The following is a 26,555-nucleotide window of genomic DNA, read 5'->3' on the forward strand; positions in this document are numbered from 1 at the left end:
GCCAGCCAAAACCATGGTATTGGAGGCGGGGCCTACCAAAACCATGGTATTGGAGGCGGGGCCAGCCATAACCATGGTATTGGAGGCGGGCCTGCCAAAACCATGGAACTGGAGGCGGGGCCAGCCAAAACCATGGTATTGGAGGCGGTGCCAGCCAAAACCATGGTATTGGAGGCGGGGCCAGCCAAAACCATGGTATTGGAGGCGGGGCCAGCCAAAACCATGGAACTGGAAGCGGGGCCAGCCAAAACCATGGAACTGGAGGCGGGGCCAGCCAAAACCATGGTATTGGAGGCCGGGCCAGCCAAAACCATGGTATTGGAGGCGGGGCCTACCAAAACCATGGTATTGGAGGCGGGGCCAGCCAAAACCATGGTATTGGAGGCGGGGCCTGCCAAAACCATGGTATTGGAGGCGGGGCCTGCCATAACCATGGTATTGGAGGCGGGGCCTGCCAAAACCATGGTATTGGAGGCGGGGCCAGCCAAAACCATGGTATTGGAGGGTATTGGAGGCGGGGCCTGCCAAAACCATGTTATTGGAGGCGGGGCCTGCCAAAACCATGGTATTGGAGGCGGGGCATGCCAAAACCATGGTATTGGAGGCGGGTCATTCAAAACCATGGTATTGGAGGCAGGGCCTGCCAAAACCATGGTATTGGAGGCGGGGCCAGCCAAAACCATGGAACTGGAGGCGGGGCCAGCCAAAACCATGGTATTGGAGGCGGGGCCAGCCAAAACCATGGTATTAGAGGCGGGGCCAGCCAAAACCATGGTATTGGAGGGTATTGGAGGCGGGGCCTGCCAAAACCATGGTATTGGAGGCGGGGCCTGCCAAAACCATGGTATTGGAGGCGGGGCCAGCCAAGGAGGGTATTGGAGGCGGGGCCTGCCAAAACCATGGTATTGGAGGCGGGGCCAGCCAAAACCATGGTATTGGAGGCGGGGCCAGCCTAAACCATGGTATTGGAGGCAGGGCCAGCCAAAACCATGGTATTGGAGGTGGGGCCAGCCAAAACCATGGTATTGGAGGCGGGGCCTGCCAAAACCATGATATAAAACCATGGTATTGGAGGTGGGGCCAGCCATAACCATGGTATTAAACCATGGTATTGGAGGCGGGCCTGCCAAAATCATGGTATTGGAGGCGGGGCCAGCCAAAACCATGGTATTGGAGGCGGGGCCAGCCAAAACCATGGTATTGGAGGCGGGGCCTGCCAAAACCATGGTATTGGAGGCGGGGCCTGCCAAAACCATGGTATTGGAGGGGGGGCCAGCCAAAACCATGGAACTGGAGGCGGGGCCAGCCAAAACCATGGTATTGGAGGCGGGGCCAGCCAAAACCATGGTATTGGAGGCAGGGCCAACCAAAACCATGGTATTGGAGGGTATGGAGGCGGGGCCAGCCAAAACCATGGTATTGGAGGCGGGGCCAGCCAAAACCATGGTATTGGAGGCAGGGCCAGCCAAAACCATGATATAGGAGGCGGGGCCTGCCAAAACCATGGTATTGGAGGCGGGGCCTGCCAAAACCATGGTATTGGAGGTGGGGCCTGCAAAAACCATGGTATTGGAGGCGGGGCCAGCCAAAACCATGGAACTGGAGGCGGAGCCAGCCAAAACCATGGTATTGGAGGCGGGGCCAGCCTAAACCATGGTATTAGAGGCGGGGCCAGCCAAAACCATGGTATTGGAGGCGGGGCCTGCCAAAACCATGGTATTGGAGGCGGGGCCAGCCAAAACCATGAAACTGGAGGCAGGGCCAGCCAAAACCATGGTATTGGAGGCGGGGCCTACCAAAACCATGGTATTGGAGGGGGGCCATTCAAAACCATGGTATTGGAGGCGGGTCATTCAAAACCATGGTATTGGAGGCGGGGCCAGCCTAAACCATGGTATTGGAGGCGGGGCCAGCCAAAACCATGGTATTGGAGGCAGGGCCAGCCAAAACCATGGTATTGGAGGCGGGGCCTGCCAAAACCATGGTATTGGAGGCGGGGCCTGCCAAAACCATGATATAAAACCATGGTATTGGAGGTGGGGCCAGCCATAACTATGGTATTAAACCATGGTATTGGAGGCGGGCCTGCCAAAACCATGATATTGGAGGCGGGGCCAGCCAAAACCATGTAACTGGAGGCGGGGCCAGCCAAAACCATGGTATTGGAGGCGGGGCCAGTCAAAACCATGGTATTGGGGGCGGGTCATTTAAAACCATGGTATTGGAGGCATGGCCAGCCAAAACCATGGTATTGGAGGCGGGGCCAGCCTAAACCATGGTATTGGAGGCGGGGCCAAAAAAAACATGATATTGGAGGCGGGGCCAGCCAAAACCATGTAACTGGAGGCGGGGCCTACCAAAACCATGGTATTGGAGGCGGGGCCTACCAAAACCATGGTATTGGAGGCGGGGCCTTCCAAAACCATGGTATTGGAGGCGGGGCCTACCAAAACCATGGTATTGGAGGCGGGGCCAGCCAAAACCATGGTATTGGAGGCGGGGCCAGCCAAAACCATGGTATTGGAGGCGGGACCATCAAAAACCATGGAACTGGAGGCGGGGCCAGCCAAAACCATGGTATTGGAGGCGGGGCCAGCCAAAACCATGGTATTGGAGGCAGGGCCAGCCAAAACCATGGTATTGGAGGGTATGGAGGCGGGGACAGCCAAAACCATGGTATTGGAGGCGGGGCCAGCCAAAACCATGGTATTGGAGGCAGGGCCAGCCAAAACCATGATATAGGAGGCGGGGCCTGCCAAAACCATGGTATTGGAGGCGGGGCCTGCCAAAACCATGGTATTGGAGGCGGGGCCTGCCAAAACCATGGTATTGGAGGCGGGGCCAGCCAAAACCATGGAACTGGAGGCGGAGCCAGCCAAAACCATGGTATTGGAGGCGGGGCCAGCCAAAACCATGGTATTGGAGGCGGGGCCAGCCAAAACCATGGTATTGGAGGTGAAGCCATCCAAAACCATGGAACTGGAGCTGGGGCTAGCCAAAAGCATGGTATTGGAGGTGGTGCCTGCCAAAAGCATGGTATTGGAGGCGGGGCCAGACAAAACCGTGTTATTGGAGGCGGGGCCAGCCAAAACCATGGTATAAAACCATAAAACCATGGTCTAAAACCATGGTATTGGAGGCGGGGCCAGCCAAAACCATGGAACTGGAGGCAGAGCCAGCCAAAACCATGGTATTGGAGGCGGGGCCAGCCAAAACCATGGTATTGGAGGCAGGGCCAGCCAAAACCATGGTATTGGAGGCGGGGCCAGCCAAAACCATGGTATTGGAGGCGGGGCCAGCCAAAACCATGGTATTGGAGGCGGGGCCTGCCAAAACCATGATATTGGAGGCGGGGTCTACCAAAACCATGGTATTGGAGGCGGGCCCTGCCAAAACCATGGTATTGGAGGCAGGGCCAGCCAAAACCATGGTATTGGAGGCGGGGCCAGTCAAAACCATGGTATTGGGGGCGGGTCATTTAAAACCATGGTATTGGAGGCGGGGCCAGCCAAAACCATGGTATTGGAGGCGGGGCCAGCCTAAACCATGGTATTGGAGGCGGGGCCAAAAAAAACATGATATTGGAGGCGGGGCCAGCCAAAACCATGTAACTGGAGGCGGGGCCAGCCAAAACCATGGTATTGGAGGCGGGGCCTACCAAAACCATGGTATTGGAGGCGGGGCCTACCAAAACCATGGTATTGGAGGCGGGGCCTTCCAAAACCATGGTATTGGAGGCGGGGCCTGCCAAAACCATGGAACTGGAGGCGGGGCCAGCCAAAACCATGGTACTGGAGGCGGGGCCTGCCAAAACCATGGAACTGGAGGCGGGGCCTGCCAAAACCATGGTATTGGAGGCGGGGCCTGCCACAACCATGGTATTGGAGGCGGGGCCAGCCAAAACCATGGTATTGGTGGCGGGGCCAGCCAAAACCATGGTATTGGAGGCGGGGCCAGCCAAAACCATGATATTGGAGGCGGGGCCAGCCAAAACCATGGTACTGGAGGCGGGGCCAGCCAAAACCATGGTACTGGAGGCAGGGCCAGCCAAAACCATGGTATTGGAGGCGGGGCCAGCCAAAACCATGGTATTGGAGGCGGGGCCAGCCAAAACCATGGTATTGGAGGCGGGGCCAGCCAAAACCATGGTATTGGAGGCGGGGCCTGCCAAAACCATGGTATTGGAGGCGGGGCCAGCCTAAACCATGGTATTGGAGGCGGGGCCAGCCAAAACCATGGTATTGGAGGCAGGGCCAGCCAAAACCATGGTATTGGAGGCGGGGCCAGCCAAAACCATGGTATTGGAGGCGGGGCCTGCCAAAACCATGGTATTGGAGGCGGGGCCTGCCAAAACCATGATATAAAACCATGGTATTGGAGGTGGGGCCAGCCATAACCGTGATATTGGAGGCGGGGCAAGCCAAAACCATGATATTGGAGGCGGGGCCAGCCAAAACCATGGTATTGGAGGCGGGGTCTACCAAAACCATGGTATTGGAGGCGGGGCCTGCCAAAACCATGGTATTGGAGGGGGGGCCATTCAAAACCATGGTATTGGAGGCGGGTCATTCAAAACCATAGTATTGGAGGCGGGGCCAGCCAAAACCATGGTATTGGAGGCGGGGCCTGCCAAAACCATGGTATAGGAGCCGGGGCCTGCCAAAACCATGGAATTGGAGGCGGGGCCTGCCAAAACCATGGTATTGGAGGCAGGGCCTGCCACAACCATGGTATTGGAGGCGGGGCCAGCCAAAACCATGGTATTGGAGGCGGGGCCTGCCAAAACCATGGTATTGGAGGCAGGGCCAGCCAAAACCATGGTATTGGAGGCGGGGCCTGCCAAAACCATGGTATTGGAGGCGGCGCCTGCCAAAACCATGGTATTGGAGGCGGGGCCTGCCAAAACCATGGTATTGGAGGCGGGGCCTGCCAAAACCATGGTATTGGAGGCGGGGCCAGCCAAAACCATGGTATAAAACCATGGTATTGGAGGCGGGGCCAGCCAAAACCATGGTATTGGAGGCAGGGCCAGCCAAAACCATGGTATTGGAGGCGGGGCCAGCCAAAACCATGGTATTGGAGGCGGGGCCTGCCAAAACCATGATATAAAACCATGGTATTGGAGGTGGGGCCAGCCATAACCATGGTATTAAACCATGGTATTGGAGGCGGGCCTGCCAAAACCATGGTATTGGAGGCGGGGCCAGCCAAAACCATGGTATTGGAGGCGGGGCCAGCCAAAACCATGGTATTGGAGGCGGGGCCTGCCAAACCCATGGTATTGGAGGCGGGGCCTGCCAAAACCATGGTATTGGAGGCGGGGCCCGCCAAAACCATGGAACTGGAGGCGGGGCCAGCCAAAACCATGGTATTGGAGGCGGGGCCAGCCAAAACCATGATATTGGAGGCGGGGCCATCAAAAACCATGGTATTGTAGGCGGGGCCAGCCAAAACCATGATATAAAACCAGGGGCCAGCCAAAACCATGGTATTGGAGGCGGGGCCAGCCAAAACCATGGTATTGGAGGCGGGGCTAGCCAAAACCATGGTATTGGAGGCGGGGCCAGCTAATTGGAGGCGGGGCCAGCCAAAACCATGGTATTGGAGGCGGGGCCAGCCAAAACCATGGTATTGGAGGCGGGGCCTGCCAAAACCATGGTATTGGAGGCGGGGCCTGCCAAAACCATGGTATTGGAGGCGGGCCAGTCAAAACCATGGTATTGGGGGCGGGTCATTTAAAACCATGGTATTGGAGGCGGGGCCAGCCAAAACCATGGTATTGGAGGCGGGGCCAGCCTAAACCATGGTATTGGAGGCGGGGCCAAAAAAAACATGATATTGGAGGCGGGGCCAGCCAAAACCATGTAACTGGAGGCGAGCCAGCCAAAACCATGGTATTGGAGGCGGGGCCTACCAAAACCATGGTATTGGAGGCGGGGCCATCAAAAACCATGATATTGGAGGCGGGGCCATCAAAACCATGATATTGGAGGCGGGGCCAGCCAAAACCATGTAACTGGAGGCGGGGCCTGCCAAAACCATGGTATAGGAGCCGGGGCCTGCCAAAACCATGGAATTGGAGGCGGGGCCTGCCAAAACCATGGTATTGGAGGCAGGGCCTGCCACAACCATGGTATTGGAGGCGGGGCCAGCCAAAACCATGGTATTGGAGGCGGGGCCTGCCAAAACCATGGTATTGGAGGCGGGGCCTGCCAAAACCATGGTATTGGAGGCGGGGCCAGCCAAAACCATGATATTGGAGGCGGGGCCATCAAAAACCATGGTATTGTAGGCGGGGCCAGCCAAAACCATGATATAAAACCATGGTATTGGAGGCGGGGCCAGCCAAAACCATGGTATTGGAGGCGGGGCCAGCCAAAACCATGATATTGGAGGCGGGGCCAGCCAAAACCATGTAACTGGAGGCGGGGCCAGCCAAAACCATGGAACTGGAGGCGGGGCCTGCCAAAACCATGGTATTGGAGGGGGCCATTCAAAACCATGGTTTTGGAGGCGGGTCATTCAAAACCATGGTATTGGAGGCGGGGCCAGCCAAAACCATGGTATTGGAGGCGGGGCCAGCCAAAACCATGGTATTGGAGGCGGGGCCATCAAAAACCATGAAATTGGAGGCGGGGCCAAAAAAAACCATGATATTGGAGGCGGGGCCAGCCAAAACCATGGTATTTGAGGCGGGGCCAGCGAAAACCATGGTATTGGAGGCGGGGCCATCAGAAACCATGGTATTGGAGGCGGGGCCAAAAAAAACTATGATATTGGAGGCGGGGCCAGCGAAAACCATGGTATTGGAGGCGGGGCCATCGAAAACCATGGTATTGGAGGCGGGGCCATCAAAAACCATGGTATTGGAGGCGGGGCCATCAAAAACCATGGTATTGGAGGCGGGGCCTACCAAAACCATGGTATTGGAGGCGGGGCCATCAAAAACCATGGTATTGGAGGCGGGGCCTGCCAAAACCATGGTATAGGAGGCGGGGCCTGCCAAAACCATGGAATTGGAGGCGGGGCCTGCCAAAACCATGGTATTGGAGGCGGGGCCTGCCAAAACCATGGTATTGGAGGCGGGGCCAGCCAAGGAGGGTATTGGAGGCGGGGCCTGCCAAAACCATGGTATTGGAGGCGGGGCCTGCCAACAAAACCATGGTATTGGAGGCGGGGCCAGCCAAAACCATGGTATTGGAGGCGGGGCCAGCCAAAACCATGGTATTGGAGGGTATTGGAGGTTGGGCCTGCCAAAACCATGGTATTGGAGGCGGGGCCTGCCAAAACCATGGTATTGGAGGCGGGGCCAGCCAAGGAGGGTATTGGAGGCGGGGCCTGCCAAAACGAGGGTATTGGAGGCGGGGCCTGCCAAAACCATGGTATTGGAGGCGGGGCCTGCCAAAACCATGGTATTGGAGGCGGGGCCAGCCAAAACCATGGAACTGGAGGCAGGGCCAGCCAAAACCATGGTATTGGAGGCGAGGCCAGCCAAAACCATGTAACTGGAGGCGGGGCCGGCCAAAACCATGGTATTGGAGGCGGGTCATTCAAAACCATGGTATTGGGGGCGGGGCCTACCAAAACCATGGTATTGGAGGCGGGGCCTACCAAAACCATGGTATTGGAGGCGGGGCCTACCAAAACCATGGTATTGGAGGCGGGGCCTTCCAAAACCATTGTATTGGAGGCAGGGCCTACCAAAACCATGGTATTGGAGGCGGGGCCATCAAAAACCATGATATTGGAGGCGGGGCCAGCCAAAACCATGTAACTGGAGGCGGGGCCAGCCAAAACCATGGTATTGGAGGCGGGGCCAGCCAAAACCATCGTATTGGAGGCCAAAACCATGGTATTGGGTGCGGGGCCTACCAAAACCATGGTGTTGGAGGCGGGGCCTACCAAAACCATGGTATTGGAGGAGGGGCCAGCCAAAACCATGGTATTGGAGGCGGGGCTAGCCAAAACCATGGTATTGGAGGCGGGGCTAGCCAAAACCATGGTATTGGAGGCGGGGCCAGCCAGGCGGGGCCAGCTAATTGGAGGCGGGGCCAGCCAAAACCATGGTATTGGAGGCGGGTCATTCAAAACCATGGTATTGGAGGCAGGGCCAGCCAAAACCATGGTATTGGAGGCGGGGCCAGCCTAAACCATGGTATTGGAGGCGGGGCCAGCCAAAACCATGGTATTGGAGGCAGGGCCAGCCAAAACCATGGTATTGGAGGCGGGGCATGCCAAAACCATGGTATTGGAGGCGGGGCCTGCCAAAACCATGATATAAAACCATGGTATTGGATGTGGGGCCAGCCATAACTATGGTATTAAACCATGGTATTGGAGGCGGGCCTGCCAAAACCATGATATTGGAGGCGGGGCCAGCCAAAACCATGTAACTGGAGGCGGGGCCAGCCAAAACCATGGTATTGGAGGCGGGGCCAGTCAAAACCATGGTATTGGGGGCGGGTCATTTAAAACCATGGTATTGGAGGCGGGGCCAGCCAAAACCATGGTATTGGAGGCCAAAACCATGGTATTGGAGGCGGGGCCTACCAAAACCATGGTATTGGAGGCGGGGCCTACCAAAACCATGGTATTGGAGGCGGGGCCAGCCAAAACCATGGTATTGGAGGCGGGGCTAGCCAAAACCATGGTATTGGAGGCGGGCCAGCCAGGCCGGGCCAGCTAATTGGAGGCGGGGCCAGCCAAAACCATGGTATTGGAGGCGGGGCCAGCCAAAACCATGATATTGGAGGCAGGGCCAGCCAAAACCATGTAACTGGAGGCGTGGCCGGCCAAAACCATGTAACTGGAGGCGGGGCCAAAAAAAAACATGATATTGGAGGCGGGGCCAGCCAAAACCATGTAACTGGAGGCGGGGCCAGCCAAAACCATGGTATTGGAGGCGGGGCCAGTCAAAACCATGGTATTGGGGGCGGGTCTTTCAAAACAATGGTATTGGAGGCGGGGCCAGCCAAAACCATGGTATTGGAGGCGGGGCCAGCCAAAACCATGGTATTGGAGGCGGGGCCAAAAAAAAACACGATATTGGAGGCGGGGCCTACCAAAACCATGGTATTGGAGGCGGGGCCTACCAAAACCATGGTATTGGAGACGGGGCCTACCAAAACCATGGTATTGGAGGCGGGGCCATCAAAAACCATGATATTGGAGGCGGGGCCAGCCAAAACCATGGTATTGGAGGCGTGGCCAGCCAAAACCATGGTATTGGAGGCGGGGCCAGCCAAAACCATGGTATTGGAGGCGGGGCCAGCCAAAACCATGGTATTGGATGCGGGGCCTGCCAAAACCATGGTATTGGAGGCGGGGCCTACCAAAACCATGGTATTGGAGGCGGGGCCTGCCAAAACCATGGTATTGGAGGCGGGGCCAGGCAAAACCATGGTATTGGAGGCGGGGCCAGCCAAAACCATGGTATTGGAGGCGGGGCCAGCCAAAACCATGGTATTGGAGGCGGGGCCTGCCAAAACCATGGTATTGGAGGCGGGGCCAGTCAAAACCATGGTATTGGGGGCGGGTCATTTAAAACCATGGTATTGGAGGCGGGGCCAGCCAAAACCATGGTATTGGAGGCGGGGCCAGCCTAAACCATGGTATTGGAGGCAGGGCCAAAAAAAACATGATATTGGAGGCGGGGCCAGCCAAAACCATGTAACTGGAGGCGGGGCCAGCCAAAACCATGGTATTGGAGGCGGGGCCTACCAAAACCATGGTATTGGAGGCGGGGCCTTCCAAAACCATGGTATTGGAGGCGGGGCCTACCAAAACCATGGTATTGGAGGCGGGGCCATCAAAAACCATGATATTGGAGGCGGGGCCATCAAAAACCATGATATTGGAGGCGGGGCCAGCCAAAACCATGTAACTGGAGGCGGGGCCAGCCAAAACCATGGTATTGGAGGCGGGGCCAGCCAAAACCATGGTATTGGAGGCCAAAACCATGGTATTGGGTGCGGGGCCTACCAAAACCATGGTATTGGAGGCGGGGCCTACCAAAACCATGGTATTGGAGGCGGGGCCTACCAAAACCATGGTATTGGAGGCGGGGCTAGCCAAAACCATGGTATTGGAGGCGGGGCTAGCCAAAACCATGGTATTGGAGGCGGGGCCAGCCAAAACCATGGTATTGGAGGCGGGGCCAGCCAAAACCATGGTATTGGAGGCGGGGCCAGCCATAACCATGATATAAAACCATGGTATTGGAGACAGGGCCAGCCATAACCATGGTATTGGAGGCGGGCCTGCCAAAACCATGGTATTGGAGGCGGCACCATCCAAAACCATGGTATTGGAGGCGGGGCCAGCCAAAACCATGGTATTGGAGGCGGGGCCAGCCAAAACCATGGCATTGGAGGCGGGGCCAGCCAAAACCGTGTTATTGGAGGCGGGGCCAGCCAAAACCGTGTTATTGGAGGCGGGGCCAGCCAAAACCATGGAACTGGAGGCGGGGCCAGCCAAAACCATGGAACTGGAGGCGGGGCCAGCCAAAACCATGGTATTGGAGGCGGGCCAGCCAAAACCATGGTATTGGGGGCGGGGCCTGCCAAAACCATGGTATTGGAGGCGGGGCCTGCCAAAACCATGGTATTGGAGGCGGGGCCTGCCAAAACCATGGTATTGGAGGCGGGGCCAGCCAAAACCATGGTATTGGAGGCGGGGCCAGCCAAAACCATGGTATTGGAGGCGGGGCCAGCCAAAACCATGGTATTGGAGGCGGGGCCAGCCAAAACCATGGTATTGGAGGGTATTGGAGGCGGGGCCATCAAAAACCATGGTATTGGAGGCGGGGCCATCAAAAACCATGATATTGGAGGCGGGGCCAGCCAAAACCATGGTATTGGATGCGGGGCCTGCCAAAACCATGGTATTGGAGGCGGGGCCTGCCAAAACCATGGTATTGGAGGCGGGGCCTGCCAAAACCATGGTATTGGAGGCGGGGCCAGCCAAAACCATGGTATTCGAGGCGGGGCCAGCCAAAACCATGGTATTGGAGGCGGGGCCAGCCAAAACCATCGAACTGGAGGCGGGGCCAGCCAAAACCATGGTATTGGAGGCGGGGCCAGCCAAAACTATGGCATTGGAGGCAGGGCCTGCCAAAACCATGGAACTGGAGGCGGGGTGTTAGGGAGAATTCTCTGTTTAGGCTGAATTTCCTAACCTAGTGAGTCCCCCAGCAGCTTTGCTGGATTTTTGGGGTTTATTTTTTTCTCCTGTCAAGAGTGAGACTCTTTTACCCTCACTCTTGGACATGATTTGAGTGTGTTTCTTTGGATCTAGATGTAGATGTGTTTAATGGGCTATGGGGTCTTTTACTCCATAGGGTTTCATGTGTTTTTGCGATGTGTGTTACACAGCACCCTCCGTGCAGTAACACAGGGGTGTCATAGTGACCCCCCAGTATAGACTCCATACCCTGGGACTGACTACTGTCTCCCAGGGCATGTAAAGTCACCATTGACTTTACTAGTCTTAAATTCTGAACAGAACCAGTACAAACCATCATATTGTGGGCGTACTGGCTGGGGCAATTCGATTGCCGCAGGGTCTGTTAGTCGAGGGGGCACGTCTCCATTCCCCCTGATCGAGTTTTGGCTGGTGGCAGTGGATAGTACTTTTTATATTCAAACGTGAATATTTTCCTATGGGATTTCCCATTGTTTTAGGCTACTATCTTTATTTAATTATTTAAGGTAGCCTCGAACATACCGCCTGTTTATTTAATTAATATTAATTCTCCGGTTGGTATTTTTTGCCAAAACTTGATTCTAAAATGGCGTTTGTGTTCTCTTCTGTGACTCCAACCCAAGTTGAGCCCTTTGTTCCACTTTTTGGCGGGCTTCTCCACAGAAGCCCTCCAAAGTGGAGCCACTATGTCTGGGGTACTTAGGAGGGGTGGAGGGGAATGTAGGCACCCTGGACTGAGTTGTCTAGGCAACTCAAGTCGCACTCCGTCCTGATTGGCCCAAGTGGTGAGCCGGCCGGCTCACCACTTAGCATGTTTGAGTGACAGCTAGGCTGAGTGAATGGGGTTTGCTGCATAAAAGCAGGGCTTTGGGGACTGGAACTTCAGAAGTCGCCACAGGACCTAAGAATCCGACGAGGGAGAAGCTGAGCCGACCTGCCACGACACCACGACCGGTGGAGCCCTGCTGGACCGTCTCACCACTTTTCCCAATGACAGAGGAGATCTCCCGCCGGAGAGTCTTCTTCCTTTGACTGGTGGGGATAACCAGTTTCACCGTCTTTTCACTTTCCTGACGTATCTCGTGGCCGCCTTGCCCGTGCTAAGCACCCCGGCAACCGGGATACCACGTTTTACCACGACTGCGAGATAAAGGTACCACCTTTTACCGGAAAACTCTGCGGCTGGTTTCTGCCCTGGTAGTGCAACGACCTGCATCTTTCCTCCACGTCGAGATCTTCTCTTCCCCTGGACGACGACGCAACTTGCAACCACTACCAAGAACAACTGCCACCGCTGGAGGATCCTTCCCACTTAAGGTACCGTGTCCCGCCTGGCTTCCCTTGCAACCGACTGTACGGGGTAGATTTAGCCCCCGGCTTTCAAACCTGGGTTAGCCTGGGACACCTTGGCTAAACTTTTCTAAGCCTCTCTAAACTCTTTTCTGAACCCTCTGCAAGACTTTCTAAGCCTAGTGTAACTGTGTGATCTTGGGCGCATTTGTGCTCTACTCTCTCTAAGAGTGGGCCCAGCCTTTGGACTTTGGCTCACCAGTGACTTTTTGCTCTCTGCCTTGCTAATAGTGTTCCTGAATCGTAGAGTGGTGTAATCCTGCATATTCTGTCTTTTTCCCTCCCTTTTTCACAACCTTAGTAGAGTGCAATCTAGTTAAGCGCTCACCTCTGTATGACAATAAGTGGTGTCTTACTGTGATTTTCTAATAAGGGAAAAAGGGGTGTATATACCATAATAGTAACTGTGTTTAGAATATTTTACAATAAAAGTGCTGGATTGTTTCAACTGTGTGTTTATAAATAAATAATTATATACTTTGATACCAAAGCTCTGGTCAGTGTTTGCTTGTATTATTGTATCTGAGTGCCTATTGAGTATACTTTGCATACTGCCTAACTCTTCTTGAGGGAAGTCTGACTGCTCAGCCACAGCTACCAGGTAAATCTGGGTGGTACAGACGGCTACCAAGTGGGTTTACTGCTAACACCTGTAGTCTTAAATCTTTTGCGGTGGTCCCTAAGGGAACTGCACAGGTTTCTGCCTAACACGGGGCCAGCCAAAACCATGGTATTGGAGGCGGGGCCAGCCAAAACCATGGTATTGGAGGCGGGGCCAGCCAAAACCATGTAACTGGAGGCGGGGCCAGCCAAAACCATGGTATTGGAGGCGGGGCCTGCCAAAACCATGGTATTGGAGGCGGGGCCAGCCAAAACCATGATATTGGAGGCGGGGCCAGCCAAAACCATGGTATTGGAGGCGGGGCCAGCCAAAACCATGGTATTGGAGGCGGGGCCAGCCAAAACCATGGTATTGGAGGCGGGGCTAGCCAAAACCATGGTATTGGAGGCGGGGCCAGCTAATTGGAGGCGGGGCCAGCCAAAACCATGGTATTGGAGGCAGGGCCAGCCAAAACCATGGTATTGGAGGCGGGGCCTGCCAAAACCATGGTATTGGAGGCGGGGCCTGCCAAAACCATGGTATTGGAGGCGGGGCCAGTCAAAACCATGGTATTGGGGGCGGGTCATTTAAAACCATGGTATTGGCGGCGGGGCCAGCCAAAACCATGGTATTGGAGGCGGGGCCAGCCTAAACCATGGTATTGGAGGCGGGCCAAAAAAAACATGGTATTGGAGGCGGGGCTAGCCGAAACCATGGTATTGGAGGCGGGGCTAGCCAAAACCATGGTATTGGAGGCGGGGCCAGCCAGGCGGGGCCAGCTAATTGGAGGCGGGGCCAGCCAAAACCATGGTATTGGAGGCGGGGCCAGCCAAAACCATGGTATTGGAGGCAGGGCCAGCCAAAACTATGGTATTGGAGGCGGGGCCAGCCAAAACCATGGTATTGGAGGCGGGGCCTGCCAAAACCCTGGTATTGGAGGCGGGGCCTGCCAAAACCATGGTATTGGAGGCGGGGCCCGCCAAAACCATGCCAGCCAAAACCATGGTATTGGAGGCGGGGCCAGCCAAAACCATGGTATTGGAGGCGGGGCCAGCCAAAACCATGGTATTGGGTGCAGGGCCTGCCAAAACCATGGTATTGGAGGCGGGGCCTACCAAAACCATGGTATTGGAGGCGGGGCCTGCCAAAACCATGGTATTGGAGGCGGGGCCAGGCAAAACCATGGTATTGGAGGCGGGGCCAGCCAAAACCATGGTATTGGAGGCGGGGCCAGCCAAAACCATGGTATTGGAGGCGGGGCCAGCCAAAACCATGGTATTGGAGGCGGGGCTAGCTAAAACCATGGTATTGGAGGCGGGGCCAGCTAATTGGAGGCGGGGCCAGCCAAAACCATGGTATTGGAGGCGGGGCCAGCCAAAACCATGGTATTGGAGGCGGGGCCTGCCAAAACCATGGTATTGGAGGCGGGGCCAGTCAAAACCATGGTATTGGGGGCCGGTCATTTAAAACCATGGTATTGGAGGCGGGGCCAGCCAAAACCATGGTATTGGAGGCGGGGCCAGCCTAAACCATGGTATTGGAGGCGGGGCCAAAAAAAACATGATATTGGAGGCGGGGCCAGCCAAAACCATGTAACTGGAGGCGGGGCCAGCCAAAACCATGGTATTGGAGGCGGGGCCTACCAAAACCATGGTATTGGAGGCAGGGCCTACCAAAACCATGGTATTGGAGGCGGGGCCATCAAAAACCATGATATTGGAGGCGGGGCCATCAAAAACCATGATATTGGAGGCGGGGCCAGCCAAAACCATGTAACTGGAGGCGGGGCCAGCCAAAACCATGGTATTGGAGGCGGGGCCTACCAAAACCATGGTATTGGAGGTGGGGCCAGCCAAAACCATGGTATTGGAGGCGGGGCTAGCCGAAACCATGGTATTGGAGGCGGGGCTAGCCAAAACCATGTTATTGGAGGCGGGGCCAGCCAGGCGGGGCCAGCTAATTGGAGGCGGGGCCAGCCAAAACCATGGTATTGGAGGCGGGGCCAGCCAAAACCATGGTATTGGAGGCAGGGCCAGCCAAAACCATGGTATTGGAGGCGGGGCCTGCCAAAACCATGGTATTGGAGGCGGCGCCTGCCAAAACCATGGTATTGGAGGCGGGGCCTGCCAAAACCATGGTATTGGAGGCGGGGCCTGCCAAAACCATGGTATTGGAGGCGGGGCCAGCCAAAACCATGGTATAAAACCATGGTATTGGAGGCGGGGCCAGCCAAAACCATGGTATTGGAGGCAGGGCCAGCCAAAACCATGGTATTGGAGGCGGGGCCAGCCAAAACCATGGTATTGGAGGCGGGGCCTGCCAAAACCATGATATAAAACCATGGTATTGGAGGTGGGGCCAGCCATAACCATGGTATTAAACCATGGTATTGGAGGCGGGCCTGCCAAAACCATGGTATTGGAGGCGGGGCCAGCCAAAACCATGGTATTGGAGGCGGGGCCAGCCAAAACCATGGTATTGGAGGCGGGGCCTGCCAAAACCATGGTATTGGAGGCGGGCCCGCCAAAACCATGGAACTGGAGGCGGGGCCAGCCAAAACCATGGTATTGGAGGCGGGGCCAGCCAAAACCATGATATTGGAGGCGGGGCCATCAAAAACCATGGTATTGTAGGCGGGGCCAGCCAAAACCATGATATAAAACCATGGTATTGGAGGCGGGGCCAGCCAAAACCATGGTATTGGAGGCGGGGCCAGCCAAAACCATGGTATTGGAGGCGGGGCCAGCCAAAACCATGATATTGGAGGCGGGGCCAGCCAAAACCATGGTATTGGAGGCGGGGCCAGCCAAAACCATGGTATTGGAGGCGGGGCCAGCCAAAACCATGGTATTGGAGGCGGGGCTAGCCAAAACCATGGTATTGGAGGCGGGGCCAGCTAATTGGAGGCGGGGCCAGCCAAAACCATGGTATTGGAGGCGGGGCCAGCCAAAACCATGGTATTGGAGGCGGGGCCTGCCAAAACCATGGTATTGGAGGCGGGGCCTGCCAAAACCATGGTATTGGAGGCGGGGCCAGTCAAAACCATGGTATTGGGGGCGGGTCATTTAAAACCATGGTATTGGAGGCGGGGCCAGCCAAAACCATGGTATTGGAGGCGGGGCCAGCCTAAACCATGGTATTGGAGGCGGGGCCAAAAAAAACATGATATTGGAAGCGGGGCCAGCCAAAACCATGTAACTGGAGGCGAGCCAGCCAAAACCATGGTATTGGAGGCGGGGCCTACCAAAACCATGGTATTGGAGGCGGGGCCATCAAAAACCATGATATTGGAGGCGGGCCATCAAAACCATGATATTGGAGGCGGGGCCAGCCAAAACCATGTAACTGGAGGCGGGGCCAGCCAAAACCATGGTATTGGAGGCGGGGCTAGCCGAAACCATGGTATTGGAGGCGGGGCTAGCCAAAACCATGGTATTGGAGGCGGGGCCAGCCAGGCGGGGCCAGCTAATTGGAGGCGGGGCCAGCCAAAACCATGGTATTGGAGGCGGGGCCAGCCAAAACCATGGTATTGGAGGCAGGGCCAGCCAAAACCATGGTATTGGAGGCGGGGCCTGCCAAAACCATGGTATTGGAGGCGGCGCCTGCCAAAACCATGGTATTGGAGGCGGGGCCTGTCAAAACCATGGTATTGGAGGCGGGGCCTGCCAAAACCATGGTATTGGAGGCGGGGCCTGCCAAAACCATGGTATAAAACCATGGTATTGGAGGCGGGGCCTGCAAAAACCATGGTATTGGAGGCGGGGCAAGCCAAAACCATGGTATTGGAGGCGGGGCCAGCCTAAACCATGGTATTGGAGGCGGGGCCAAAAAAAACATGATATTGGAGGCGGGGCCAGCCAAAACCATGTAACTGGAGGCGAGCCAGCCAAAACCATGGTATTGGAGGCGGGGCCTACCAAAACCATGGTATTGGAGGCGGGGCCATCAAAAACCATGATATTGGAGGCGGGGCCATCAAAACCATGATATTGGAGGCGGGGCCAGCCAAAACCATGTAACTGGAGGCGGGGCCTGCCAAAACCATGGTATTGGAGGCGGGGCCAGCCAAAACCATGGTATTGGAGGCGGGGCCTGCCAAAACCATGGTATTGGAGGCGGGGCCTGCCAAAACCATGGTATTGGAGGCGGGGCCAGCCAAAACCATGATATTGGAGGCGGGGCCATCAAAAACCATGGTATTGTAGGCGGGGCCAGCCAAAACCATGATATAAAACCATGGTATTGGAGGCGGGGCCAGCCAAAACCATGGTATTGGAGGCGGGGCCAGCCAAAACCATGGTATTGGAGGCGGGGCCAGCCAAAACCATGATATTGGAGGCGGGGCCAGCCAAAACCATGTAACTGGAGGCGGGGCCAGCCAAAACCATGGAACTGGAGGCGGGGCCTGCCAAAACCATGGTATTGGAGGGGGGCCATTCAAAACCATGGTTTTGGAGGCGGGTCATTCAAAACCATGGTATTGGAGGCGGGGTCATTCAAAACCATGGTATTGGAGGCGGGGCCAGCCAAAACCATGGTATTGGAGGCGGGGCCAGCCAAAACCATGGTATTGGAGGCGGGGCCATCAAAAACCATGAAATTGGAGGCGGGGCCAAAAAAAACCATGATATTGGAGGCGGGGCCAGCCAAAACCATGGTATTTGAGGCGGGGCCAGCGAAAACCATGGTATTGGAGGCGGGGCCATCAAAAACCATGGTATTGGAGGCGGGGCCAAAAAAAACTATGATATTGGAGGCGGGGCCAGCGAAAACCATGGTATTGGAGGCGGGGCTATCGAAAACCATGGTATTGGAGGCGGGGCCTTCAAAAACCATGGTATTGGAGGCGGGGCCATCAAAAACCATGGTATTGGAGGCGGGGCCTACCAAAACCATGGTATTGGAGGCGGGGCCATCAAAAACCATGGTATTGGAGGCGGGGCCTGCCAAAACCATGGTATAGGAGGCGGGGCCTGCCAAAACCATGGAATTGGAGGCGGGGCCTGCCAAAACCATGGTATTGGAGGCGGGGCCTGCCAAAACCATGGTATTGGAGGCGGGGCCAGCCAAGGAGGGTATTGGAGGCGGGGCCTGCCAAAACCATGGTATTGGAGGCGGGGCCTGCCAACAAAACCATGGTATTGGAGGCGGGGCCTGCCAAAACCATGGTATTGGAGGCGGGGCCAGCCAAAACCATGGTATTGGAGGCGGGGCCAGCCAAAACCATGGTATTGGAGGCGGGGCCAGCCAAAACCATGGAACTGGAGGCGGGGCCAGCCAAAACCATGGTATTGGAGGCGGGGCCAGCCAAAACCATGGTATTGGAGGTTGGGCCTGCCAAAACCATGGTATTGGAGGCGGGGCCTGCCAAAACCATGGTATTGGAGGCGGGGCCAGCCAAGGAGGGTATTGGAGGCGGGGCCTGCCAAAACGAGGGTATTGGAGGCGGGGCCTGCCAAAACCATGGTTTTGGAGGCGGGGCCTGCCAAAACCATGGTATTGGAGGCGGGGCCAGCCAAAACCATGGAACTGGAGGCAGGGCCAGCCAAAACCATGGTATTGGAGGCGAGGCCAGCCAAAACCATGTAACTGGAGGCGGGGCCGGCCAAAACCATGGTATTGGAGGCGGGTCATTCAAAACCATGGTATTGGGGGCGGGGCCTACCAAAACCATGGTATTGGAGGCGGGGCCTACCAAAACCATGGTATTGGAGGCGGGGCCTACCAAAACCATGGTATTGGAGGCGGGGCCTTCCAAAACCATTGTATTGGAGGCAGGGCCTACCAAAACCATGGTATTGGAGGCGGGGCCATCAAAAACCATGATATTGGAGGCGGGGCCAGCCAAAACCATGTAACTAGAGGCGGGGCCAGCCAAAACCATGGTATTGGAGGCGGGGCCAGCCAAAACCATCGTATTGGAGGCCAAAACCATGGTATTGGGTGCGGGGCCTGCCAAAACCATGGTATTGGAGGCGGGGCCTACCAAAACCATGGTATTGGAGGCGGGGCCTACCAAAACCATGGTGTTGGAGGCGGGGCCTACCAAAACCATGGTATTGGAGGAGGGGCCAGCCAAAACCATGGTATTGGAGGCGGGGCTAGCCAAAACCATGGTATTGGAGGCGGGGCTAGCCAAAACCATGGTATTGGAGGCGGGGCCAGCAGGCGGGGCCAGCTAATTGGAGGCGGGGCCAGCCAAAACCATGGTATTGGAGGCGGGTCATTCAAAACCATGGTATTGGAGGCAGGGCCAGCCAAAACCATGGTATTGGAGGCGGGGCCAGCCTAAACCATGGTATTGGAGGCGGGGCCAGCCAAAACCATGGTATTGGAGGCAGGGCCAGCCAAAACCATGGTATTGGAGGCGGGGCCTGCCAAAACCATGGTATTGGAGGCGGGGCCTGCCAAAACCATGATATAAAACCATGGTATTGGAGGTGGGGCCAGCCATAACTATGGTATTAAACCATGGTATTGGAGGCGGGCCTGCCAAAACCATGATATTGGAGGCGGGGCCAGCCAAAACCATGTAACTGGAGGCGGGGCCAGCCAAAACCATGGTATTGGAGGCGGGGCCAGTCAAAACCATGGTATTGGGGGCGGGTCATTTAAAACCATGGTATTGGAGGCGGGGCCAGCCAAAACCATGGTATTGGAGGCCAAAACCATGGTATTGGGTGCGGGGCCTACCAAAACCATGGTATTGGAGGCGGGGCCTACCAAAACCATGGTATTGGAGGCGGGGCCAGCCAAAACCATGGTATTGGAGGCGGGGCTAGCCAAAACCATGGTATTGGAGGCGGGCCAGCCAGGCCGGGCCAGCTAATTGGAGGCGGGGCCAGCCAAAACCATGGTATTGGAGGCGGGGCCAGCCAAAACCATGATATTGGAGGCAGGGCCAGCCAAAACCATTTAACTGGAGGCGTGGCCGGCCAAAACCATGTAACTGGAGGCGGGGCCAAAAAAAAACATGATATTGGAGGCGGGGCCAGCCAAAACCATGTAACTGGAGGCGGGGCCAGCCAAAACCATGGTATTGGAGGCGGGGCCAGTCAAAACCATGGTATTGGGGGCGGGTCTTTCAAAACAATGGTATTGGAGGCGGGGCCAGCCAAAACCATGGTATTGGAGGCGGGGCCAGCCAAAACCATGGTATTGGAGGCGGGGCCAAAAAAAAACACGATATTGGAGGCGGGGCCTACCAAAACCATGGTATTGGAGGCGGGGCCGGCCAAAACCATGGTATTGGAGGCGGGTCATTCAAAACCATGGTATTGGGGGCGGGGCCTACCAAAACCATGGTATTGGAGGCGGGGCCTACCAAAACCATGGTATTGGAGGCGGGGCCTACCAAAACCATGGTATTGGAGGCGGGGCCTTCCAAAACCATTGTATTGGAGGCAGGGCCTACCAAAACCATGGTATTGGAGGCGGGGCCATCAAAAACCATGATATTGGAGGCGGGGCCAGCCAAAACCATGTAACTAGAGGCGGGGCCAGCCAAAACCATGGTATTGGAGGCGGGGCCAGCCAAAACCATCGTATTGGAGGCCAAAACCATGGTATTGGGTGCGGGGCCTGCCAAAACCATGGTATTGGAGGCGGGGCCTACCAAAACCATGGTATTGGAGGCGGGGCCTACCAAAACCATGGTGTTGGAGGCGGGGCCTACCAAAACCATGGTATTGGAGGAGGGGCCAGCCAAAACCATGGTATTGGAGGCGGGGCTAGCCAAAACCATGGTATTGGAGGCGGGGCTAGCCAAAACCATGGTATTGGAGGCGGGGCCAGCAGGCGGGGCCAGCTAATTGGAGGCGGGGCCAGCCAAAACCATGGTATTGGAGGCGGGTCATTCAAAACCATGGTATTGGAGGCAGGGCCAGCCAAAACCATGGTATTGGAGGCGGGGCCAGCCTAAACCATGGTATTGGAGGCGGGGCCAGCCAAAACCATGGTATTGGAGGCAGGGCCAGCCAAAACCATGGTATTGGAGGCGGGGCCTGCCAAAACCATGGTATTGGAGGCGGGGCCTGCCAAAACCATGATATAAAACCATGGTATTGGAGGTGGGGCCAGCCATAACTATGGTATTAAACCATGGTATTGGAGGCGGGCCTGCCAAAACCATGATATTGGAGGCGGGGCCAGCCAAAACCATGTAACTGGAGGCGGGGCCAGCCAAAACCATGGTATTGGAGGCGGGGCCAGTCAAAACCATGGTATTGGGGGCGGGTCATTTAAAACCATGGTATTGGAGGCGGGGCCAGCCAAAACCATGGTATTGGAGGCCAAAACCATGGTATTGGGTGCGGGGCCTACCAAAACCATGGTATTGGAGGCGGGGCCTACCAAAACCATGGTATTGGAGGCGGGGCCAGCCAAAACCATGGTATTGGAGGCGGGGCTAGCCAAAACCATGGTATTGGAGGCGGGCCAGCCAGGCCGGGCCAGCTAATTGGAGGCGGGGCCAGCCAAAACCATGGTATTGGAGGCGGGGCCAGCCAAAACCATGATATTGGAGGCAGGGCCAGCCAAAACCATTTAACTGGAGGCGTGGCCGGCCAAAACCATGTAACTGGAGGCGGGGCCAAAAAAAAACATGATATTGGAGGCGGGGCCAGCCAAAACCATGTAACTGGAGGCGGGGCCAGCCAAAACCATGGTATTGGAGGCGGGGCCAGTCAAAACCATGGTATTGGGGGCGGGTCTTTCAAAACAATGGTATTGGAGGCGGGGCCAGCCAAAACCATGGTATTGGAGGCGGGGCCAGCCAAAACCATGGTATTGGAGGCGGGGCCAAAAAAAAACACGATATTGGAGGCGGGGCCTACCAAAACCATGGTATTGGAGGCGGGGCCTACCAAAACCATGGTATTGGAGGCGGGGCCTACCAAAACCATGGTATTGGAGACGGGGCCTACCAAAACCATGGTATTGGAGGCGGGGCCATCAAAAACCATGATATTGGAGGCGGGGCCAGCCAAAACCATGGTATTGGAGGCGTGGCCAGCCAAAACCATGGTATTGGAGGCGGGGCCAGCCAAAACCATGGTATTGGAGGCGGGGCCAGCCAAAACCATGGTATTGGGTGCGGGACCTGCCAAAACCATGGTATTGGAGGCGGGGCCTACCAAAACCATGGTATTGGAGGCGGGGCCTGCCAAAACCATGGTATTGGAGGCGGGGCCAGGCAAAACCATGGTATTGGAGGCGGGGCCAGCCAAAACCATGGTATTGGAGGCGGGGCCAGCCAAAACCATGGTATTGGAGGCGGGGCCTGCCAAAACCATGGTATTGGAGGCGGGGCCAGTCAAAACCATGGTATTGGGGGCGGGTCATTTAAAACCATGGTATTGGAGGCGGGGCCAGCCAAAACCATGGTATTGGAGGCGGGGCCAGCCTAAACCATGGTATTGGAGGCAGGGCCAAAAAAAACATGATATTGGAGGCGGGGCCAGCCAAAACCATGTAACTGGAGGCGGGGCCAGCCAAAACCATGGTATTGGAGGCGGGGCCTACCAAAACCATGGTATTGGAGGCGGGGCCTTCCAAAACCATGGTATTGGAGGCGGGGCCTACCAAAACCATGGTATTGGAGGCGGGGCCATCAAAAACCATGATATTGGAGGCGGGGCCATCAAAAACCATGATATTGGAGGCGGGGCCAGCCAAAACCATGGTATTGGAGGCGGGGCCAGCCAAAACCATGGTATTGGAGGCGGGGCCAGCCAAAACCATGGTATTTGAGGCCAAAACCATGGTATTGGGTGCGGGGCCTACCAAAACCATGGTATTGGAGGCGGGGCCTACCAAAACCATGGTATTGGAGGCGGGGCCTACCAAAACCATGGTATTGGAGGCGGGGCCAGCCAAAACCATGGTATTGGAGGCGGGGCTAGCCAAAACCATGGTATTGGAGGCGGGGCCAGCCAAAACCATGGTATTGGAGGCGGGGCCAGCCAAAACCATGGTATTGGAGGCGGGGCCAGCCATAACCATGATATAAAACCATGGTATTGGAGACAGGGCCAGCCATAACCATGGTATTGGAGGCGGGCCTGCCAAAACCATGGTATTGGAGGCGGCACCATCCAAAACCATGGTATTGGAGGCGGGGCCAGCCAAAACCATGGTATTGGAGGCGGGGCCAGCCAAAACCATGGCATTGGAGGCGGGGCCAGCCAAAACCGTGTTATTGGAGGCGGGGCCAGCCAAAACCATGGAACTGGAGGCGGGGCCAGCCAAAACCATGGAACTGGAGGCGGGGCCAGCCAAAACCATGGTATTGGAGGCGGGCCAGCCAAAACCATGGTATTGGGGGCGGGGCCTGCCAAAACCATGGTATTGGAGGCGGGGCCTGCCAAAACCATGGTATTGGAGGCGGGGCCTGCCAAAACCATGGTATTGGAGGCGGGGCCAGCCAAAACCATGGTATTGGAGGCGGGGCCAGCCAAAACCATGGTATTGGAGGCGGGGCCAGCCAAAACCATGGTATTGGAGGCGGGGCCAGCCAAAACCATGGTATTGGAGGGTATTGGAGGCGGGGCCAGCCAAAACCATGGTATTGGAGGCGGGGCCATCAAAAACCATGATATTGGAGGCGGGGCCAGCCAAAACCATGGTATTGGATGCGGGGCCTGCCAAAACCATGGTATTGGAGGCGGGGCCTGCCAAAACCATGGTATTGGAGGCGGGCCTGCCAAAACCATGGTATTGGAGGCGGGGCCAGCCAAAACCATGGTATTCGAGGCGGGGCCAGCCAAAACCATGGTATTGGAGGCGGGGCCAGCCAAAACCATCGAACTGGAGGCGGGGCCAGCCAAAACCATGGTATTGGAGGCGGGGCCAGCCAAAACTATGGCATTGGAGGCAGGGCCTGCCAAAACCATGGAACTGGAGGCGGGGTGTTAGGGAGAATTCTCTGTTTAGGCTGAATTTCCTAACCTAGTGAGTCCCCCAGCAGCTTTGCTGGATTTTTGGGGTTTATTTTTTTCTCCTGTCAAGAGTGAGACTCTTTTACCCTCACTCTTGGACATGATTTGAGTGTGTTTCTTTGGATCTAGATGTAGATGTGTTTAATGGGCTATGGGGTCTTTTACTCCATAGGGTTTCATGTGTTTTTGCGATGTGTGTTACACAGCACCCTCCGTGCAGTAACACAGGGGTGTCATAGTGACCCCCCAGTATAGACTCCATACCCTGGGACTGACTACTGTCTCCCAGGGCATGTAAAGTCACCATTGACTTTACTAGTCTTAAATTCTGAACAGAACCAGTACAAACCATCATATTGTGGGCGTACTGGCTGGGGCAATTTGATTGCCGCAGGGTCTGTTAGTCGAGGGGGCACGTCTCCATTCCCCCTGATCGAGTTTTGGCTGGTGGCAGTGGATAGTACTTTTTATATTCAAACGTGAATATTTTCCTATGGGATTTCCCATTGTTTTAGGCTACTATCTTTATTTAATTATTTAAGGTAGCCTCGAACATACCGCCTGTTTATTTAATTAATATTAATTCTCCGGTTGGTATTTTTTGCCAAAACTTGATTCTAAAATGGCGTTTGTGTTCTCTTCTGTGACTCCAACCCAAGTTGAGCCCTTTGTTCCACTTTTTGGCGGGCTTCTCCACAGAAGCCCTCCAAAGTGGAGCCACTATGTCTGGGGTACTTAGGAGGGGTGGAGGGGAATGTAGGCACCCTGGACTGAGTTGTCTAGGCAACTCAAGTCGCACTCCGTCCTGATTGGCCCAAGTGGTGAGCCGGCCGGCTCACCACTTAGCATGTTTGAGTGACAGCTAGGCTGAGTGAATGGGGTTTGCTGCATAAAAGCAGGGCTTTGGGGACTGGAACTTCAGAAGTCGCCACAGGACCTAAGAATCCGACGAGGGAGAAGCTGAGCCGACCTGCCACGACACCACGACCGGTGGAGCCCTGCTGGACCGTCTCACCACTTTTCCCAATGACAGAGGAGATCTCCCGCCGGAGAGTCTTCTTCCTTTGACTGGTGGGGATAACCAGTTTCACCGTCTTTTCACTTTCCTGACGTATCTCGTGGCCGCCTTGCCCGTGCTAAGCACCCCGGCAACCGGGATACCACGTTTTACCACGACTGCGAGATAAAGGTACCACCTTTTACCGGAAAACTCTGCGGCTGGTTTCTGCCCTGGTAGTGCAACGACCTGCATCTTTCCTCCACGTCGAGATCTTCTCTTCCCCTGGACGACGACGCAACTTGCAACCACTACCAAGAACAACTGCCACCGCTGGAGGATCCTTCCCACTTAAGGTACCGTGTCCCGCCTGGCTTCCCTTGCAACCGACTGTACGGGGTAGATTTAGCCCCCGGCTTTCAAACCTGGGTTAGCCTGGGACACCTTGGCTAAACTTTTCTAAGCCTCTCTAAACTCTTTTCTGAACCCTCTGCAAGACTTTCTAAGCCTAGTGTAACTGTGTGATCTTGGGCGCATTTGTGCTCTGCTCTCTCTAAGAGTGGGCCCAGCCTTTGGACTTTGGCTCACCAGTGACTTTTTGCTCTCTGCCTTGCTAATAGTGTTCCTGAATCGTAGAGTGGTGTAATCCTGCATATTCTGTCTTTTTCCCTCCCTTTTTCACAACCTTAGTAGAGTGCAATCTAGTTAAGCGCTCACCTCTGTATGACAATAAGTGGTGTCTTACTGTGATTTTCTAATAAGGGAAAAAGGGGTGTATATACCATAATAGTAACTGTGTTTAGAATATTTTACAATAAAAGTGCTGGATTGTTTCAACTGTGTGTTTATAAATAAATAATTATATACTTTGATACCAAAGCTCTGGTCAGTGTTTGCTTGTATTATTGTATCTGAGTGCCTATTGAGTATACTTTGCATACTGCCTAACTCTTCTTGAGGGAAGTCTGACTGCTCAGCCACAGCTACCAGGTAAATCTGGGTGGTACAGACGGCTACCAAGTGGGTTTACTGCTAACACCTGTAGTCTTAAATCTTTTGCGGTGGTCCCTAAGGGAACTGCACAGGTTTCTGCCTAACACGGGGCCAGCCAAAACCATGGTATTGGAGGCGGGGCCAGCCAAAACCATGGTATTGGAGGCGGGGCTAGCCGAAACCATGGTATTGGAGGCGGGGCTAGCCAAAACCATGGTATTGGAGGCGGGGCCAGCCAGGCGGGGCCAGCTAATTGGAGGCGGGGCCAGCCAAAACCATGGTATTGGAGGCGGGGCCAGCCAAAACCATGGTATTGGAGGCAGGGCCAGCCAAAACCATGGTATTGGAGGCGGGGCCTGCCAAAACCATGGTATTGGAGGCGGCGCCTGCCAAAACCATGGTATTGGAGGCGGGGCCTGTCAAAACCATGGTATTGGAGGCGGGGCCTGCCAAAACCATGGTATTGGAGGCGGGG

The sequence above is a fragment of the Ambystoma mexicanum genome, chromosome 2p (assembly GCF_040938575.1).
Source record: "Ambystoma mexicanum isolate Mex_15411 chromosome 2p, UKY_AmexF1_1, whole genome shotgun sequence".
Lineage (NCBI taxonomy): Eukaryota > Metazoa > Chordata > Amphibia > Caudata > Ambystomatidae > Ambystoma > Ambystoma mexicanum.